This window comes from Solanum verrucosum, unplaced genomic scaffold (assembly GCF_900185275.1).
Source record: "Solanum verrucosum unplaced genomic scaffold, falcon-dt-bn FXZP01000207.1, whole genome shotgun sequence".
NCBI lineage: Eukaryota > Viridiplantae > Streptophyta > Magnoliopsida > Solanales > Solanaceae > Solanum > Solanum verrucosum.
The window spans coordinates 63,747-86,398 of record NW_026019996.1 but is presented as its reverse complement, the minus strand read 5'-3'; positions in this window follow the sequence as shown (position 1 = coordinate 86,398).

The following is a 22,652-nucleotide window of genomic DNA, read 5'->3' as shown; positions in this document are numbered from 1 at the left end:
TATAGTGTATGCTTCTAGACAACTTAAGGTACATGGGAAAAATTACCCAACTCATAACCTCGAGCTTGCAACCGTAGTATTTGCCCTAAAGATTTGGAGACATTACTTGTATAGTGTTCATGTTGATGTGTTCAGTGATCATAAGAGCCTTCAATATGTGTTCACCCAGAATGAGTTGAATCTTTGTCAGAAGAGATGGCTTAAATTCCTGAAAGACTATGACATGAATGTGTTTACCATCCTGGTAAGGCCAATGTAGTAGTTGATGCTCTCAACAGACTATCTTTGGGTAGTATAGCACATGTTGAGGAAGAAAAGAAGGAATTAGCAAAAGTTGTTCACCGGCTTGCTCACTTAGGAGTTAGTCGTACAGACTTGTCAGATAGTGGTATGATAGTTCATAATAGATCTTAATCTTCATTGGTACCGGGGGTTAAGGAAAAACATGATAGTGATCCTATATTTCTTAAGTTGAAAGGTGCATTTCTGCCACTCCCCGAGCCTACTCATTGGGCAGGACTGGAACTCAAGAACCAATGTTGGTCCCAAGCGTACCCTTGGCCTAGCTTACTTATTCAGCGGAAGATTTAAACATAAGAAATATAAGTCATGCAATAACTTAAGAGATAGTAACTTAGCCAAAATGGAAACTCAAGTCTTAAACATATACAACTAAAATGAATAAGACTAAAGAACTATACCTATATATCTATGAAGCCTCTAAAATAAAGAGGGTTGTCGGGACAAGACCCCTGATCATCCTAACAATGAAACACTGAAAGCAAATGATAAAAGGAGCCCTCCGAAAAGCTAGGAGGCTCACCAACAAACTCTGAGTGCTCAACTGGATCAACGAGGCGCTGGGTGATGATCTGGTTACCTGTGTCTGCATCATAAGATGATGCAGGCCAAATGGCATCAGTAAATTGAATGTACGAGTATGCGAGTGGAAAACTAAACATAACATAAGCTTGAAAGAAATCTGAAATAAACACTTACCATTGTTTTACTCAACTCATGAACAACTTAACTCAATATAAGAAATAAAACACATGCAATATCTGGAAAGCTTTATAAAATAGTAGAAAGCAACTTAGTTAGTTAAATAAAATGCAATAACAAACTTAAATTTACTCATATAATAAAGTAATATAGTGTTTGTGGGAGTTTCTCTAACCGACAACCACCACTATGAGCCTAAGTTGTGCTATAACGTCTTGCCCACGCTACCAGAACTGTCCTATTCTTTGCCATCATATAGGACGCCTTAACTAAGTGGATCCACTAGTCTATGCTAAAAATCACTTAAGGAATCATCTAAAAAGTATGATCCTTTACTACCGATGATGGCCACATGGTTTATGGAGACTTGGGTTAATATGAACTCGCATCCCCATATCGATGCTCAATGCTTCTCCCAAAATATACTTAGCTCATATGTTTTTAAAACACGACTTCTTTCTTTGGTTTCAGATAATCACTCAAAACATAGCTTAAAAGCTCTTTAGGAATCGATGTGCCCTTTCTTGCTCAAATGTGAAAACATTCCTAACTTTTGGGAATACTTAGTGCCCGTATAATATTTGAAGAAATGAACTTTACTCTTAAATCTTTACTCAACTTGAAACTTAAGTCTTAAGACAAATTTAAAACGTTTGCGAAAGACTTTTGAAAACTTTATGAACTTCTCTTGACATGCTTCTTAACTTCTAGACTTGACTCTTAACTTTCCTTGAATTGAATTATGGATTCAAGGTAAATGATCTCATATTTATGTATGATTTCATTATTTTTAGACGTACCTTAGAGTGTTAGAATCAACTAGAAAACATAGGTGCATTGCTAAGGAACTAGTATGGAAAGAAGGGGGGGGGGAAATGGGGTGAACTGACGTCCTTGGAGCTGTTAGAAGCGTGGGGCGCCAGAGCCCAAAGTTCAGAGACCCCTGCTTGGGTCTCTGAGAGCGGCCACGCCCCAGAGGCAAAAGATCAGAGAATTTTTTTTGGGGCTATGAGAGGGGCGACTCCCCAGGCCCCTGCCAAGGTGCCACCGACTTTTCTTCTTCGTTTTTCAACTCTAAACCCCCTATTTTCTCTTGGTTCTTTCCCCAAACACTTAGAAACAACTAATTCATAAATATATGCAGGATTTCACTTGAATTCACACCTAAATACATGAATCAATCTCAAGAAACTTCAACAACAAAAACTCACAAGATTTCGATCGAATTATCATCAAGAAATCATAGCATTTACTTTCAAAACTATATAACTTCACCGAATTGAATCATGATTGGTGCGTGGGTGAACTAACCCAACGCTATGGGATCTCACATACCTTGTAAGATTGAATCCTTGGCGAAATCCACAACCAAACTCGAACGTTCTTGACGATTCTTGATTTCTCTTCTCTTTTCTCCAAGCCCTAGCATGAACTTCAACTTTTCTAGACTAATTAAAATCTGATTTTACCCCTATTAAACTCCTAAAATCGAATTAAAACAACTGGGGTAAGGAAAAGACTAAAATACCCTTCCAAAATCCGGTTTTAGACTTTCCTTATTTGAACAACCCAACTTCAAATGGTCATATCTCACTCATACGAACTCGGAATCACGCAAACTCAGTGGCGTTGGAAATATCATGGAATAATATTCCATGATATTTCCTACGATACCTTGAAACACATCTAAATCATCCTTTGCTAGGAGGTATGGTCATTTAAAGTTGACCAAAAACTCAACTTAACATACTTAACAAATTTTCCAGATTTTTATATTCTTTCCAAAAATGGCTATTTCCAATTCTTAACTTCTTCCTAGTTATTTATACTTGCGAGATGTTACAATATATCCCCCTCGGGAACATTTTTCCTTGAATGAGATTACTCTTACTAGGCTAAGGGTGTAATATCAATCACTTAGTTCAAACACCTAACAAGCAAATCTAACACATCAAGTATATAAATTATAGAGTACTAAAAAGAGAATTAGTACCTTGATCTGGAACTTCTCTGGTGTCAAAGAGATGCGGGTATCTCTTCTTCATATCTTCCTCAGCTTCCCAAGTAGCTTCCTCGATAAATTGGTTCCTCCAAAGAACTTTCACTGATGATACTTCCTTAGTCCTCAACTTGCGAACTTGGCGATCTAGGATCTGAACCGGAATCTATTCATAAGATAGGCAATCCTTGATCCCAATATCTTCAGTTGGTATGATCAATGATAGATATCCCATGCAGTTCTTCAACATGGAGATGTGAAAACCCAGATGAATAACGGCTAATTCTTGTGGTAGCTCCAACTCATAAGCTACATTACCTAACCTCTTCGATATTTTTAAGGGACAATATACTGGGGACAAAGCTTCCCCTTCTTACCAAATCTCATCACACCTTTCATGGGTGAAACATTCAAGTACACCCAATCATCTACTTCAAAATCTAACTCCCTTCTCCTAACATCAATGTAGGATTTCTAACGACTCTGCACCATTTTCAACCTCACCTAAATCCCTTTCACCTTCTCCGTAGCTTGATGAACTAAATCTGGTCCTATCAACCTCGCTTCACCAACTTCGAACCATCCAATAGGAGATCTGCATCTTCTTTCATAAGGAGCCATTTGGATGCTAGAGTGGGAACTATTGTTGTAAGCGAACTCAATGAGAGGTAGGTGATCATCCCAATTAACTTTGAAATAAATCACGCAAGCCCTCAACATATACTCTAAGGTCTGAATAGTGCGCTCTACTTGCCCATATGTCTGAGGATGAAAGGCAGTACTTAAGTTCACCTTTAAACCCAAGCCTTTCTGAAAAGATTTCCAGAACTATGTAGTAAATTGCACACCTCTGTCTGAAATAATGGAGATCGGATCCCCATGAAGTCTTACCACCTCTTCAATATACAACTCAGCATAATCTTTTGCTGAATTGGTAGTCTTTACTAACAAAAAGTGGGCTGATTTTGTCATCCTATATACAATCACCCAAATCGAATCATGCTGCTTGCAAGACCTTGGTAAACCTGTGATGAAGTCCACATTAATCATCTCCCACTTCCATTCCAAATGTTTTATATTCTGAGTCAAACCACCAGGCCTTTGGTGCTCTACTTTAATTTGTTGGTAATTTGGACACTTAGCAACAAATTCTGCAATGCCCTTCTTCATACTATTCCACTAATACACTTCTCTCAAGTCACGATACATATTTGTGTAACCCAAATGAATGGAATATCTGGATCTATGAGCTTCCTCCATGATCCTTTCTTGGAGTTCATCCACCTTTGGTACACACAATCTACCTTATACCTCAATACACCATCTCCCACTTGTTCAAAAGCCATTACTTTTTGCTTATGAACATTTGCCTTCAATTCAAGCAAAATAGGATCTTGGTCTTTCTTTTCTTTTACTTCTGACACTAATGAAGATTCAGCCCCATTTATCACTACTGCTCCTCCTTCTGTGGAATCCATTAGGCGAACTCCCAGGCGTGCAAGTCTGTGCACATCCTTTGCTAGTTCTTTCTTATCTTCCTCGAAAAATGGCGGTACTACCCATAGATATCCTGCTCAAAGTATCAGCAACAACATTAGCCTTACCTGGGTGGTAAAGAATACTCATGTCATAATCCTTGAGTAATTCCAACCACCTCATTTGTCTGAGATTAAGCTCTTGCTGAGTAAATACATACTGAAGACTCTTGTGGTTAGTGAACACATCCACATGAACGCCATACAAATAATGATGCCATATCTTCAAAACAAATGCTACAGTAGCCAACTCTATGTCATGGGTTGGGTAATTCTTCTCATGAACTTTCAGACCATTGAGACTTCACTGTTTTCTGAGTCAACTTGGTCAAAGGAGATGAAATTGATGAGAACCCCTCTACGAACCTTCTATAATAGTCAGCCAAACCCAAGAAACTCCTAACATCAATTGGAGATGTGGGTCTAGGCCAATTGTGCAGTGCCTCTATTTTCTGAGTATCAACTTTAATTCCCTCTCCATACGCAATGTGGCCTAAGAATGCCAAAGACTCAAGCCAAAACTCAAACTTAGAGAACTTGGCATACAACTCTCTATCCTTTAGTGTTTGGTAAAATATTCTGAGATGACTAGCGTGATCTTATTCATTCCTTGAATAGATTAGTATGTCATCAATGAAGACAATAACAAACATATCTAAATAAGGTTTGAATACTCTATTCATAAGGTCCATGAATGTTGCATGCGGATTGGTCAAACCAAAGGAGATGACTAGGAACTAATAATGACCATAACGGGTTCTGAAAGCTTACTTTGGAATATCACATTCCCTTACTCTTAATTGATGGTAGCCAAATTTGAGGTCTATCTTAGAGAAACAGGTGGCACCCTGAAGTTGATCGAAAAGATCATGAATCCTTGGAAGAGGATACTTATTCTTGATGGTAACCTTGTTCAATTGATGGTAATCTATACACATCCTAAGGGAACCATCCTTCTTCCTCACAAACAAGACCAGAGCACCCCAAGGTGAGATAATTGGTCGAATGAAACCTTTATCTAGGAGATCTTTCAACTGCTCTTTAAGCTCTTTCAAATCTGCTGGTTCCATTCTATATGGAGGAATATATATAGGATGAGTATCTAGAAAAACATCTATACCGAAGTCTATCTCTCTTTCGGGAGGGACTCTGGGTAGATCATCTAGAAAGACTTCTGGAAAATCTTTTACTACTGAAACTGACTGAATATGAGGTATCTTAACACTAGAGTCACTAACTCAGACTAAGTGATAGGCACACCCCTTGGAAACTAACTTTTTTTCCTCAAGGTACAAAATAAAACAACCCTTAGGTAGTGCTGAACTACTTTTCCACTCTAAGATTGGCTCATTAGGGATTTGGAACTTAACAACTCGAGTTCTACAATCAATGGAGGCATAACAGGCATGAAACAAGTCCATACCTAGAATGCGTTGAAATCTGCCAGGTCTAACTCAATTAAATTACCCATGGTATCCTTGTGATTGATCAAAATGACAGAATCACGATAAACTCACTCAGCTAGGATAGACTCCCCAACATGTGTAGAAACACAAAAGGGTTCGCAGAGGTTCTCAGGAAGAACATCAAACTTATTTGTAAAATAAGGAGTTACGAAAGATAAACTTGCTCCTGGGTCTAGCAAAGCATAAACATCAAGAGTAAAGACTTTAATCATACCAGTGACAACATATGGAGAGTTCTCTTGCTCTTAGCGTCCAGTGATCGCATAAAGCCGGTTTGCTCCTCCACCAGTACCGATAGCAGCTCCTCTAGGTGCAGCCCTGTCTGGTGGAGCAACTGATGAAGATTGGGCTCTATTTCCATGATTCCCAGTACCTTGCCGATTCTTAGGACATTCTTTAATGAAGTGACCCATTTACCCACACTTGAAGCAATCCGTAGATCCATCGCGACACTTACCTGGGTGGGTTCTACCACACTTACCACATGTAGGAGTATTAGTACCCCCCTTGTGCCATACTACCTTGCGACTGTGCAGGTCTAGCTTTGAAATTCTGAGAATTCTAACTATTGTACTCACATTTGTTTCTTGGTGCAGGTGCCAGCAGATGATGCAGAAGGTCCTTTCTTCTTATGTTGGAAAGAAGACCGGTTCGCATTACTCTTTTTCTACCCGGATTCATTCCCTGATGACTTAGCCCTCTTATTCTTAAACTCTTTTCCATCCTTCAGCTTGTCATTCTCATCCTGTTGCACAGGGGTCATCAGTCCTGCTATGTCCATGTCACCTATCAGCATGTCTGCCTTAATTTCCTTATTTAACAAATGAGGCAACCCAATAATGAAAAAACTCATCCTACTCCTCATGTCGACAACTACCTCTTTGCTTCTCTTAGCTCACAGGGAAAGAAACGCCGCATGAAAGAACTCTCAAATATAGTCCAACTCACAATTGGTTACACGCAAGCACGAGTTAGAAAGAAACTTTTTAGAGATAAAACTCTAATGCACGAAATGAATATGAAAGAAATGAGAATATTTTCCTAAGTTTTGCAACCTCCTAATAATAGATGTGGCGCACTTCACACCGATAACTAGGACTCTACATACACAACTTCATAGACTCCCAAGGACTATTGAACTTTATGCTCTGATAGCAAGTTTTTCACGCCTCGATCCTACACCTGGGCGGGACTAGCACTTGAGAACCATTGCTCTCCCCCAGCGAACCCTTGGCTTGGATTAGTTATTCAGCAGAAGACTTAAACATAAGAAATATACCTCATGCAATAGCTTACGAGATAATAAATTATCCAAAATGGCAACTCAAGTCTTAAACGTATAAACTGAAATAAATATGACAAAAGAACTATAACTATCTATCTATGAAGCCTCTAAAACAAAGAGGGATGTTGGGATAAGACCTCTGCTCATCCTAACAATAAAATACTAAACGCAAATGATAAAAGGAGCCTTCTGGAAAGCTAGAATGCTTACCAACAGACTTTGAGTGCTCAACTGGATCAACGAGGCGCTGGGTTATGATCCTAGTTACCTGTGTCTACATCATAAGACGATGCAGGCCAAATGGCATCAATACATTGAATGTACGAGTATGCGAGGGGAAAACTAAATATAACATAAGTTTGAAAGGAATCTTAAAAAAACACTTACCTTGGATTTACTCAACTCATGAATAACTTAATTCAATATAAGCAATAAAACACATGCAATATATGGAAAGATTTATAAAACAATAGAAAGAAACTTAGTTCATTAAAGAAAATGCAATAACAAACTCAACTTTACTCAAATAATAAAGTAATATAGTTTCTGTGGAAGTTTCTCTAACCGACAACCACCACTATGAGTCTAAGTGGTGATACAATATCTCGCCCACGTTGCCAGAACTATCCTATACTTTGCCATCATATAGGACGCCTTAACTAAGTGGATCAAGTAGTCTATGCTTAAAATAACTTAAGGAATCATTTCAAAAGTATGATCATTTACTACACATAATGGCTACATGGTTTATAGAGACTTGAGTTATTATGAACTCGCATCCCCATATCGGTGCTCAATACTACTCCCAAAATATATTTAGCTCATATGTTTTTAAAACAAGACTTCTTTCTTTGGTTTGATATAATTACTCAAAACTTAGCTTAAAAGCTCTTTTGGAATCGATGTTCCCTTTCTTGCTCAAATGTGAAAACATTCCTAACTTTTGGGAATACTTAGTTCCCGTATAATATTTGAAGAAATGAACTTTACTCTTAACTCTTTACTCAACTTGAAACTTAAGTCTTAAGACAAAGTTAAAATGTTCGAGAAAAACTTTCGAAAACTTTATGAACTTCTCTTGACTTGCTTCTTAACTTCTATACTCGACTCTTAACTTTTCTTGAATTGAATTATGGATTAAAGGTTCATGATATCATGTTTATGGATGATTTCATTAGGTGTAGACGTACGTTAAAGTGTTGGAATCAACTAGAAAATAGAGGTACGTTGCTAAGGAAATAGTACAAAAAGAAGGGGGGAAAATGGGGTGAACTGGCGTCCTTAGCGTTATGAGAGACGTGGGGCGCCAGAGCCCAAAGTTCAGAGACCCATGCTTGGGGCTCTGAGAGGGGCGACGCCCTAGAGGCAAAAGATCAGAGAATATTTCTTGGATTTATGAAAGGGGCGACGCCCCGGGCCCCTGCCCTGGTGCCACCGACTTGTCTTCTTCATTTTTCAACTCTAAACCCCCTATTTTAACTTGGTTCTTTCCCCAAACACTTAGAAACAACTAATTCATCAATATATGCAAGAATTAACTTGAATTCACACCTAAATACATGAATCAATCTCAAGAAACTTCAACAACAAGAACCCACAAGATTTCAATCTAATTATCATCAAGAACTCTTAGGATTTACTTTGAAAACTATATAACTTCGCCGAAGTGAATCATGATTGGCACGTGGCTGAACTAACCCAACTCTATGTGATCTCACATACCTCGTAGGATTGAATCTTGGCGAAATCCACAACCAAACTCGAACGTTCTTGACGATTCTTGATTTCTTTTCTCCTTTCTCTTTTCTCCAAGCCCTAGCGTGAGCTTCAACTTTTATAAACAGACTAAAATCTAATTTTACCCCAATTAAACTCCTAAAAATGAATTAAAAAAATTGGGTAAGGAAAAGACTAAAGTTACCCTTCCAAAATCCTATTTTAGACTTTCCTTATTTGAACAGCCCAACTTCAAATGGTCATATCTCAGACATACAAACTTGGAATCGCGCAAACTCGGCGGCATTGGAAAGATTATTCCAAGATCTTTCCTAAGATACCTGGAAAAACACCTAAATAATTATTTGCTAGGATTTATGGTCATTTGAAGTTGACTAAAAACTCAACTTAACATACTTAACAAATCTTCCAAATTTTTATATTCTTTCAAAAAATGGCTATTTCCAATTCTTAACTTCTTCCTATTTATTTCAACTTGCGAGATGTTACAATTTCATTAGCAGAAAATAGAGGTTTTCTCCCAAGGGGGAGATAGTGTGCTTCGTTACCATGGTCGCTTATGTGTTCCTAAGGTGGGTGAGTTGAGGTAGTAGATCCTCACAGAAGTCCATAAAACTAGGTATTCTATTCATCCAAGTGCCACTAAGATGTACCGTGACCTATAGGAAGTATTTTGGTGGAACAGTATGAAAAGGGATATAGAAGGCTTTGCGGCTAAGTACCCTAATTGTCAACAGGTTAAGGTAGAACATCAGAAACCATGAGGCTTGACTCAAGAGATTAACATTCCTACATAGAAGTGGAAAGTTATAAACATGGACTTCATTACGGGTTTACCTCGTACTCGCACACAACATGACTCCATTTGGATGATAGTAGACTGAGTTATTAAGTTAACTCACTTCTTGGCTATCAAGACTACAGAGTCAGTGGAGGAGTACGCTAAAATCTATATTAATGAGATAGTCAGGTTGCATGTGGTTACCTTGTCTATCATCTCAGATAGAGGTCATCAGTTTACCTCTTATTTCTGGAGATCATTTCAAAAAGGTCTTGGTACTCAGGTAAATCTCAGTAAAGCATTTCAGCCGCAGACGGATGGTCAGGCAAAACATACAATTCAGACCCTAGAGGACACATTGAGAGCCTGCGTGATCAATTTCAAGGGAAGTTGGGATGATCACCTATCTCTCATAATATTTTCCTATAATAATAGCTTCTATTCCATTATTTAGATGGCCCCGTATGAGGCACTATATGAGCGTAGAAGTAGATATGTGATTGGTTTGTTTGAAGTAGGTGAAGCAGCCTTGATAGGGACATATTCGATTCATGAAGCTATGGAAAAAGTTTAGCTTTTTAGAGATAGGCTAAAGACAGCCTAAAGTCATCAGAAGTCCTATGCAGATGTAAGGAGAAGGGACTTATAGTTTGAAATTGATGATTGGGTTTTCTTGAAGGTGTCACCTATGAAGGGGGTGATGGGATTTGGTAAGAAAATGAAGCTGAGTCCAAGATATGTAGGTCCCTACATAATCCAGAAAAGGGTTGGTAATGTGTCTTATGAGTTAGAGTTGCCAGCAGAACTAGCAGGGGTTCATCCAGTCTTTCACATTTCCTTGTTGAAGAAGTGTGTGGGAAATCCGGCATCGATAGTACCATTAGAGAGTGTGGTTATGAAGGATAGTCTCACTTATGAAGAGGTGCCAGGTGAGATTCTTGTCGGTCAGGTTCGTAGGATGAGAAATAAAGAAGTCACTTCAGTGAAGGTTTTGTGGAGGAGTCAGTCCATAGAGGGAGCTACTTGGGAAGCAGAGGGAGCTATGAAGGCCAAATATCCTCATCTCTTTCCTTCCGATTGCATTTCAGCTTGAGGTAATAGTTTCTCTCCAGTCTCTTAGTTTACTCTTGCGTAAATCTAGTCTTAGTATCATGTTCCCCAGTTGTGCTTGCATTTTCAACATATTTGCATGTTCTTGGAACTCAGTTCAGATGTTAGTTTCTAATACTTAGTGGTAGGGATTGCATCTCCTTCCCTCCATACTCAGCTAGTTTAGACTTCATTCAAGGACGAATGATACCAAGGGGGAGATATTGTAACACCTCAAGAAATAGACTTGGACTTTTCAACAGAAACAAGTGAACCACGAAGGGGTTTATGAGCCATGATCAGGACCACGGTCCATCACCCTTATTACGGTTCACACCCTTCCACGAGTGGTGGACGACGTGAGCCTTCACAGGCCGTGGATCCCCACAGAAGCTGTGAGAAGGCTCGTGGAGGCAAGATATAGCCACCAGGGCTACTGTGTCAGTTCACGGAGCCCACCACAGGCCATGGTCTTGATGGCGGGCCGTGGATGGGTACGTCATCCTGAGTCAGCTGACCCCTAGCCCAAATGAAGGATCACAGTGGCCTTCACGGTTAGTGGTCCTCCACACGGTCTGTGGTATAGCTAGTGGAAGGGACCTCCCAGAACCAGTAGTCACTGGTCAAGAACCCACGACCCAATTGACGGGCTCTGGTCCCTTTGATGGTCCGTCAATGGCGCTGTGGTAGGCCTCCGTCAGCTTTTAAGTCAGGGTCATTTTGGTCTTTTTCCCTATGCTTTGGACACTTAAACTACATCGATTTACATCTAAACTACATCATTTTACTTATTTTTAGCGTAATATTCTAGTCAGAACTTCCCTAAATGATTATTCACTAAAATTCACCAAAAAACATAAAGCGAAAGAGGAGAAAGAGTAGACCAACCCCTCAAGAACAAGCAGGAGGTTTTCTTCAGCTCAGCCCCAATATCTAAAAGATTTCTCCGTGAATTTCGTCACCAGGTATGTGGGATTTCACTAATGGATTCCTTTCATACACTAGATCCCTAGAATTCAATCGGATTATTGATTCTCCATATCTTGCTTAGACCCAGGGTTTCTAAAACCTTAGATATTGGTTGTGATTTAGCTGTTTTCGTGTTCCTAATCAGTTTATCATATTTTCTTGAAATCGTTGCTTATTTCATTGCATGAAACTCAAAACCGTAGTTATGTAGATTTTCTTACTTTATGAATAACACTTTCTAGGTCAGTTAAATAGGTAAACATGCTCCAGTTTTTGAATGTTACATTATCAGTTCTTGAATGTTGCATTATCAGATTTGCATGTCAGAATATTGAGTTATCTAGTATTTCAGTTATGTTATGTCATACACATTTCCAGTTGGGAGTAGGATTAGCTCCGCGTTGGACTAGGGTTCAATGTACCCTTATAGTCCTATAACTACGTCCCCCCATAGGAGTATAAGTCCCCTCAGTGGGCATCAGATTTAGTGATCACACCATTCATGCCTTTATACCCCTGGCAAGGTATATTGGGTCCTCTCGATGGGGTCTATACATCCGACTCCGCATTTAGTTCATGTGGTTTTATGTTAGTTAATAGTAGCTCCCACAGTCGGACTCTAGTGCATTTGACCAGGTTTTCAGTTTATACTTCAGTATTTAGTCTCAGCATGTCATGTTCATGATGTGCACTTGGTCATTGAATTTAGCTTTGTTTTCACTTATATTTTGGTATCTATGTTTCTGTACAAATTATATCATTGCTCAGTTATGCTTGTTCAACCTATATATTTGTTCAGCTATTATCTATATCCTACATGCTCAGTACATTCTAAGTGCTGACACATACTTTGAGCTACATCCTTTCATGATGTAGGTTCAGGTACTCAGTATCCAAACCTCGCATAGATCGGTTCCCGATATGTATTCAATACCTTCAGTGGTGAGTCCTCATACTTAGAGGACAATAGACATGTTTTTCATATTCATTCTTTTATTTCAGTTTTCAGTCTTCCTAGAGCTAGATGGGGGCATGTCCTAGCAGCTCTAGTCAGTAGAGGCTTTTCGGACATAGCAGTAGATTCAGCTTTAGTTTTGAGTGATTGTTTAGTAACTCTAAACTAGTAGTACATTTTATATATTCAGATCAGTTTTGGGTATACGCCCCATCGAGAGGACCCAATATACCTTACCAGGGGTATAAAGGCATGAATATTCGATGTATATGCCCCATTGATATGACCTAATATACCTTCCCAGGGATATAAATGCATGACTGACATGATCACTAAAGTTGATGCCCAACAGAGAGGACTGATAAACCTACGGGGGCACGAATTTTTAGGACTATGAGGGTACACTAAACCCTAGTCTAACTAGGTCTAAGCCTACTCCCAACTAGAATGTCTATGACACAATAAAACTGAAATACTAGATTGCTCAATGTTCTGACATGCAAATCTAAGAATGCAACTTTTAAATATTGACAATGAAACAGTCTTAACTGGAGCATGTATAACTGTCTAATCTGACCTACAAAGTGTAATTCATGAACTAAAAGAATCTACACAACTAGGGTTCTAAATTTCATGCAAAGAACTAAACAACGATTTAACGAAAACATGATATTCTGATTAAGAATACTATAACAACAATTTTGCAAGGTTATGGAAACCCTAGGTCCAAACATGATATAGAGAATCAAGAATCTGACTGAATTCTAGGGACCTAGTGGAAGAAACGAATCAACTAGTGAAATCCCACATACTTGGTGAGGAAATCTATGGAGAAATCCTTCGATTTCGGGGTTGAAACTTTGAAGAACACTGTTGCTTGTTCTTAGGAGTTTTGGTCGACTTTTCCTCTTTTGTTTGCTCCAAGTTTGGACGATTTTAGGTGAATGAGGGTTTTGGGTAAGTTTGACTTAGTTATTAGGCTTAGACTGAGTAAAATGACATAGTTTAGGCATAAAATGATGCGTTTTAGTGCCCAACGGATGGAAAAAAGACCTAAATGACCCTAACATTAGAGTAGTCGAAGGCCACCCACTGAGGGACCTACCAACCGTATGTGGGGTCATCGGTCAAGTCTACCCGACAAGGCTTCACTAAAAGAAGCATAACATTTTCCTCGGAGATGAGATTTTAGCAAAGTCAGTGGCGTTGGAAAGAGGATTCAATTATCTATCATTTGGTAGGTCATGGGCCACCTAGTTCGTTTTATGCTAAGGGTTATGACCATTTAACGTTGACCCAACAACAATTTCCCTTTAACTGGCTGCTGACCCTCACCTACGGTCTGTAGGTCAAACCACGAACCATACTGGTTGACCGTGGGTAGGATCAGAGACTATAAAGATTTGGGCCTTAACGAAAGAACCCCACCTACGGTCCATGGTCCCACCTACGGTCTGTGGGTGGTTCCATTGGTACTGGCACCAGTTTTTTTGAAAACTAGGATTTTCTTTGTTCTGATATCCGATATGTTACATTATCTCCCCCTTGGGAACATTCATCCTCGAGTGAAGTCTAAACTTAGCTGAATATGGAGGGAATGAGCTTCAATCCCTACCACTAAGTACTAGAAACTGATTTCTGACTAAACTAAGTTCCAAGAACATGCAAATACGCTTAGAATGCAAGAAAAACTGAAGGAACAATGTACTAAGACTGGATTTACGCAAGAGTAAACTGAGAGACGCGAGAGGAAACTATTATCTCAAGCTGAAATGGAATTGGAAGGAAAAAGATGAGGATACTAGGCCTTCATGGCTGCTTCTGCTTCCCAACCAAGTTCGTCAATTCTCATCACCCCCTTCATGGTGATACTTTCAGGAAAACCCAATCGTCTATCTAAAACTCCAAGTTCCTTTTCCTTACATCTGCATAGGAATTCTGTCTTCAATCTATCTCTGATGAGCTGAACTTTTCCATAACATCATGAATCGAATCTGGCCCAATCAAGGCTTCCTCACCTACTCATCCACCTTGGGAACACATAAGCGACCATCTCTCACTTAGGAGAAAATCTTTACTTTTGTTGATGAACTGCACCTTCCAACTAAAGAAGTATAGGATAACTGTCTTGTTTTTCCTTAACCGCCACTACCAATGAAGTCTTTTGATCTATTCTGGACTATCACACCACCATCTAATATGTTCGGAAGACTAACTCCTAAGCAAGCAAGACGATGAACATCTTTTGCAAATTCCTTCATTTTTCCTCAACACGTGCTACACTACCCTTTAGAGATCATCTTTCTGGACTTAAGGTAAGAGATAAATCGACCTATAGGCACTGGGCTACTATCCTTCTATTCTAAGACTAGATCATTTGGGAACTGGAACTAAACGATCCTAGTTCTACGATCAACTGAGGCATAACAGGAATGTAACCAATCCATGCCTAGAATGATATCAAAATCTACCATTTCTATTTCTACTAGATATGCTAAGGTGACTTTCTGAGAGACTGTGACAGGGCAATTTATTTATACCGGTCTAGCTATAATTGGGTTACAACTTGGAGTAGAGACTGAGAAGGGTTATAAAAGTGTTTCTTGACTGACACCAAAGTTTACTACTATATAAAAAGTTACAAAAGACAAAGAAGCCATTGTTGTCTTTCCACTGAGTAAACCAAATGTGAGCTACATCTTTAAGCTGGTAGGTTGCCAACTCTACCCTATCATTGTCAGTTACTTGCATCACTCCCAAGATATGCTTAACCTCATCGATGAAATTATGTGGGTCCCACCAACTTGCGACCCTAGAAACTCAAGAGGATTCATCCTAACAAAATCTCAAACTCTAGATGTCACTGATCCACCATTTCTATTATAGGAACTAGAACCTACTGATTGTTCTGATTAGTCACACTCTGAGCCAAAAGTTGGATAGCATTCTGAAACTCTGCATTCGAAACTTCATGGTCTGGGACTGGAGGGACTGCGTTAGCATTCCTTGGGTAAGCTCTACGAGGAGGCATGATATGAAACACATAACGATGGATTAAAAGGGAGTTCATACCCATGCACGATAAGAATATCAAGAAAGTGAAGTTTTTGTAAAACACTTTGTACCCTCCCTCTCATTAGATGTGGTGCACTTCACACCCATGAAAAAGACTCTACTTAGTGCAACTTTCAGACATCCTAGGACTCTTAAACCTAATGCTCTGATACCAAGTTTGTCACGCCCCATGGCTACCCCCTAGATGTAAACAGGGGACCTAGGATCACGAATGACTCCAAGCTAACCCTGAGCTGGCATATCATAAGCATAATAAAAGATTAGTGAGCAAAATATAGTATGCAGAAGCTTAAAACCATAATTAACTAAAAGTGGGGAATACCCAATACTAATTTAAATATATAAAATATTATGAGTATAATAAAAAATAGTAGATCAAACTAAAAACTAAAGTTGAATCTAATACTATGTATGGAAAGCCTCTACTGACTAGAGTTGCTGGGACATGCTCCTAGCTAACTCTAGCAAAACTGAAAACTTAAACAAAAAACTGAAGTGTAAAGCATGTCTATTGTCATTCAAGTATAAGGACTCACCACTAAAGTTGTTGAATTGGAGATCAGGAACCGATCTATTCGTGATCTAGATGTTGAGTACCTGAACCAACATCATGAAATGATGTACCGCAGAGTATGCGTCAGTACTTGGAATGCATTGAGCATGCAGGATATATAGTATAGCTGAATAAAATACATAACTGAACAAAGCATTCTAAGCAATAACATTATCTGAACTGAATGTAAATGCTGGAATATATTGAAGACTGAACTAAATGCAATGACCAACTACTAATTCTGAACATGACATAATAAAACTAAATACTAAAATATAACTCAAAAATTGGTCAAATGCACTGAAGTCTGACTGTGGGAGCTTCTAATAACTGACATTAAACCACGTGAGCTAAACGTATAGTCCGATGTATATGCCCATTAAGAGGACCCAATATACCTTGCTAGGGGTATAAAGGCATGATTGTTCGATGTATACTCCATTTTGATAGGACCTAACAAACCTTGCAAGGGGTATAATAGCATGATGGCGTGATCACAAAAATTGATGTCCAACAGAGGGGACTGATAAACCTACGGGGGCATTTAGTTCTGGAACTATGAGGGTACACTGAACCCTAGTCCGACTCGGTCTAAGCCTACTCCCAACTGGAATGTGTATGACACAACAAAATTGAAATACTAGATTGCTCAATTTTCTAACATGCAAAACTGAGAATGCAACATTTAAATACTGACAATGAAACATTCTTCACTAGAGCATGTATATCTGTTTAATCTGACCTATCAAATGAAATTCATGAGCTATAAGAATCTACACAACTAGGGTTCTGAATTTCATGCGAAGAACTCAACAACTATTTCACAAAAACATGATAATCTGATTAAGAATATTATAATATCTAATTCACAACAATTTTGCAATGTTGTAGAAATCCTAGGTCTAAACATGATATAGAGAATCAAGAATCTTACTGAATTCTAGGGACCTAGTGATAGAAAGGAATCCACTAGTAAAATTCCACATACCTGGTGACAAAATCTATAGAGAAATCCTTCGATTTTGGGGCTGAAACTTTGAAGAACACTGCTGCTTGTTTTTGGGAGTTTTGGTCGACTTTTCCTCTTCTTTTTGCTCCAAGTTTGGATGATTTTAGGTGAATGAGAATTCTGGGTAATTCTGACTAAGTTATTATGCTTAGATTGAGTAAATCGACGTAGTTTAGTCATAAAACGACAAAGTATAAGTGCCCAACGCATGGAAAAAAGACCTAAATGACCCTAACTTAAAAGTTGTCGATGGCCACCCACAGAGAGACATACTGTCCAGAGGTCGACCTACCAACCATAGGTAGGGTCGTCGGTTAAGTCTGCCGACATGGCTTCACTAAAATGAACATAATGTTTTACTCGGAGATGGGATTTCAGCAAACTCAGTGGCGTTGGAAAGACGATTCAATTATCTATCACTTGGTAGGTCATGTTGCCACATAATTCCTTTTGTTCTAAGGGTTATGACCATTAGAAGTTGACCCAACAACAATTTCCCTTTAATTGACTACTGACCCTCACCTACGGTCCGTAGGTCCAACCACAGACCGTACTGGTCGATCGTGGGTGGGATTAGGGACTATAAAGATATGGACCTTAATGACGGAACAAAACCTAGAGTCCGTGGTCCCACCTATAGTCTGTGGGTGGTTCCGTTGGTACTGACACCATATTTTCTGAAAATTAGGATTTTTTTCGTTTTAAGATCCGAGGTGTTACACACCACTAGGTGCAAAACATGTTATGACTCAAACGAATACTTTAAATAATAATATTACGAATAGAGATCTTCTTGATGAACTTGTAACTAAGAAAGTTTGTTAGTTGAACACTTTCCAGCTCTCTTACTCATATTAGCACCAGTAAGAAATTACAAGTTGTTGAAAGTTGTTATTTTTCTTCACATATACTACAAGATGGGAATTCTTTGTGAAGAGGATGAATTGTTTTATAGTTGTTTTTCTAATGCCGCTAAGGAGGATGGCATCTCTCCTAATCTACAAATAGGCCAAAGTGAAAAAATAAATACAAAAAATATGGTAGATATCATAGTTGGGATAATAAAGTGTTATGGGGTAAAAATTTACCTCTCTCACAGTCTTGGTAAATTCCGTCCAGATTCTATGAGTTAGTTTCAGTCGAAGTTGGGAAAAAGAATATAGTGTGAGTAACTTTTTAAATGAGTCCAATTTTTTTGAGGACCTCTAACAAAAGGCCATGTGGAAAAACTATTTTTACAAAATCACTATTAAAACTAATGATAGGAATGAACATGATTTATAACCGCGATGGCATAAATGTGCCAAACACTTAACGAAATAGATGATTCATTTGTAATAGTTTGATGGCATATTTGAAGATTTTCCCAATTATTAATAAAAAAGTAAACTAAGAGAAGAATTATTTTAACAGAATTACCAACTTGTATACGCGATACGCTTCAAATATAATTAATAATTAATTTAATTTGATTTATTATAATTGATTATTTAGTGTTTAATATAAATTTATTAAATAAAATTACTTGTAATTACATTTAAATAACTTATGCAAGATTCATCAAATCAAGTTGTAGAAGGAAAGTGACTAGAAAAAAATTAAAATATAATTAATCACAGTAATCTAATCATAAATATATGAAATCAATCTTTATTAGAAAAATAATTATAGTGTCATATACCTTCCAAATTTAATGCCAAAAAATTCCTATAAATTCCTACCTTTTTCCCCTCAACATTGTATATTTTCATCAAACACATTTCCTTATAATTACTATTATGAATACTACCACCCACTCTTCCCTTGTTCAAGGCCCCAGGAAGATTAAGAAGACTATCACCCATTATGAGCAATTCGCTCAAATAATAGTGCTACCATTTGCATTCGCTCTTGCACATGTTTTTCCACATTGGATGAAGGAAATGGTCCAACTTGTAGAGAAAGGGAACATGCATTGTTTTGAATTATTGGATGTTACTGAAGAGAGCAACCCTAAAAATGATGAAGGTGCTTACGTTGTGAAGATGAAGCCATGTAAGGACTACGCAATAGTTTGTGCAAATTTGTTCAAAAATCGTGGATTGAGCTGTGGTGATGAGGTTGAAGTCTGGTGGGATTCTAATTCGCACAACTTTAAATTCAAGTTAATTAATTAGGATCTTATTTTGTTAAATCATATGATGGTATTTGTGAGGAGTATGAATGAATTTTATAACTATATCTGAAAGAAAGTACTAATATTCAAAATTTATTATTTTCCTTTTTCCTCTTTCTTAGAATGTCATGTTACTCTTTCATTTTATTTTATGTGTTTTAATTTAAAAAGCCATGAAGTTTATGAAAGTAATGAAAACTTTTCAATCGTGTAGTAAGATGCGTATAATATATCCAAATATCACTAAAAAGATTTTATGAACAACAAAATATTTTGCCCAGTTGTTCCTTTATGCTCTCTTTTATAAATACAATTAAGAATACTAAAATATTCTTCCTATTATATAAATTACATAGCAATTCCCCATAACAATCCTCAAGTCAAGTCAATGTCTTAACGATTTCTTTAACTGTTACTTGAGAATGAAAATTCGTTGGTCGAATGGGAATAATTGGGGGGAAAAGGGCGCACAGAAAATGAATGAGAATATTGAAAAGTTTGAATAAGAAATGACACTGTGAAATTGCATAAACATTTAATTTGAAAAAGTATAGAGCAAGAATGGATGATTTTGTGTTTATTACCGCTGCTTCCTAATGATTTGAGACAAATCAATCAAATGGATGAAAGAAATAGTTATTAGCTCAAATATTAATGAACTCTATAGAATATTCAATAACCTTACCGATCTATTAGCAACGGATAGATCTACGTCAGGAAAAATTACTACAAGAAGTCATGGATATACTTATTGGTAATAATACAAGGGGATAACCATTGAGAGATGTTCATAGTAAAGATTACAAGTCATTTTCTAATGTAATTTAAATGCTAAACTTTATGAAATACATGAGTTCTAATTTGTACAAGATATCTGACATTGATATGGTGTTATAGTCCATTGTTCTACACTAGCTTTGGGAGGTATCAAGAAGGATTTGTAATGACATATTGTTTCATATAAAAGAAATGATTTTCTATGTTGCCTGAGCAATCTCACATCCTTAGTAGCATTTGCAATCCCACTAATTATATTGATGTATTTTGCAAATTCGAACTTGGGTTAATTTACTATAACCGATTAATTCATTTATTATAAGTTATATAGAATCACATGTAATTACATTCTAAGTGATTTTAATATCTTATAGATACACCAAATATAGTACAATCATCATTAGTTAAATTTTTTAATACATTAAACCTAAAAAAATATTGAAGTTATCCATTGGATTCACACACTTTACTTTACAACAAATAAATTTTGTTTGATCTAAATAATTCATTATTTTAATTAATTCATCAAAATAATATTTAAGATGAGTTACCATTATATTGCAACCATTGCAAGCATCAAAAATACGATGTGAGTAAGTGTTTTTGTTACTAGGGAACTCAAAAATTTCGTGACCAAGCGAGATAACAAAGATGGTGTACAATTGATAATCAATGAATAGGAAGTTGAGATTTTTCATAATATTAATGGGACTAATAATGTTTCGGATGATGAACATGAAGAAGATGTGAAACAAGCAAAAGAGATGAAATTCACTTTGGATGTGAATTCGAGAAGCATAGTGGATTATGTTGGGGTTTCCATGCAAGCCATGGAGTTCAGAAAATGTAATGATAAATCCAATGATGTGAATCGGTTCATGGTAACACACAAGAAAGACGTGGAGACTTTAGTTAACAATTTGGTTCAGGCAAATAAGATGAATGTTGTCACGAAGAAAGGTGTCCGATCAAATTTCCCATAGGATAATATTTGTTCTAACTCTTTTGATTTCCTTTCAGTTACAGAGGAACATCAACCAAGTTAGGGCTATTATAAGCTTTAAGTTTCACATTTGGAATTGGCAAACATGCTAATGGAACAACATGGTGCTTGTTTTGTTTGTCTTATCTCCTTTTTGAAGTCTTTAATAGATACTTTGAACACTTCGACGTATGAGGTGTCAAAACAAACTCCATATGGAGTTATTTTGTGAGAAATAAAATGGCTCTGGACACCAACTAATATCTTTAGAGAATGACCGAAATTTAGATACATTTTATGCCTTCATTCCATTGCACATAACCAACAACTTTGACGTAAAAAAATTGTCTAAAATGGTGGTATGAGAGCAAAGAGTGGGGTAGGCATGATGCAAGAGGAGTAGTAGATTATATCCCCTCGAAAACCTCCAATAGCCCTGACATTTATGCCTAACCGTGCCATGATAGTTCCACCACTAGGTGCAAAACATGTTATTATGAAAACGAATGCTACAAATAATAATATTACGAATAAAGATCTTCTTGATGAACTTGTAACTAAAAAAGCTTGTTAGTTGAACACTTTCCAGCCCTCTTACTCATAGTAGCACTAGTAAGAAATTACAAGTTGTTGAAAGTTGTGATTTTTCTTCACATATACTACAAGATGTGAATTCTTTGTGAGGATGAATTGTTGGATAGTTGTTTTTCTAATGCCGTTAGGGGGGGATGACATCTCTCCTCAACTACAAATAAGTGAAAATGAAAATATAAATACAAAAAATATGGTAGACACCATAGTTGGGCTGATAAAGTACTGTGGGGTAAAAATTGTCCTCTCCCGCAGTTACTTTATACCCGGTGAATTCCATTCAGATTCTATGAGTTAGTTTTAGTCCAAGTTATGGAATAGAATATAGTGTGAGTAGGTTTTTAAATGGGTCCAATTTTTTTGAGGACCTCTAACAAGAGGCCACGTGAAAAACTATTTTTACAAAATCACTATTAAAACTAATGATATAAATGAACATGATTTATAACCGCGATGACATAAATGTGCCAAACTCTTAACGAAATATATGAAATTTCTAATAGTTTGATGGCATATTTGAAAATTTTCCCTATTATTAATAAAAAGTAAACTAAGAGAAGAATTTTTTTAATAGAATTACCAACTTGTATACGTGATACGCTTCAAATATAATTAATAATTAATGTAATTTAATTTATTATAACTGATTATTTATTGTTTATTATAAATTTATTAAATAAAATTACTTATAA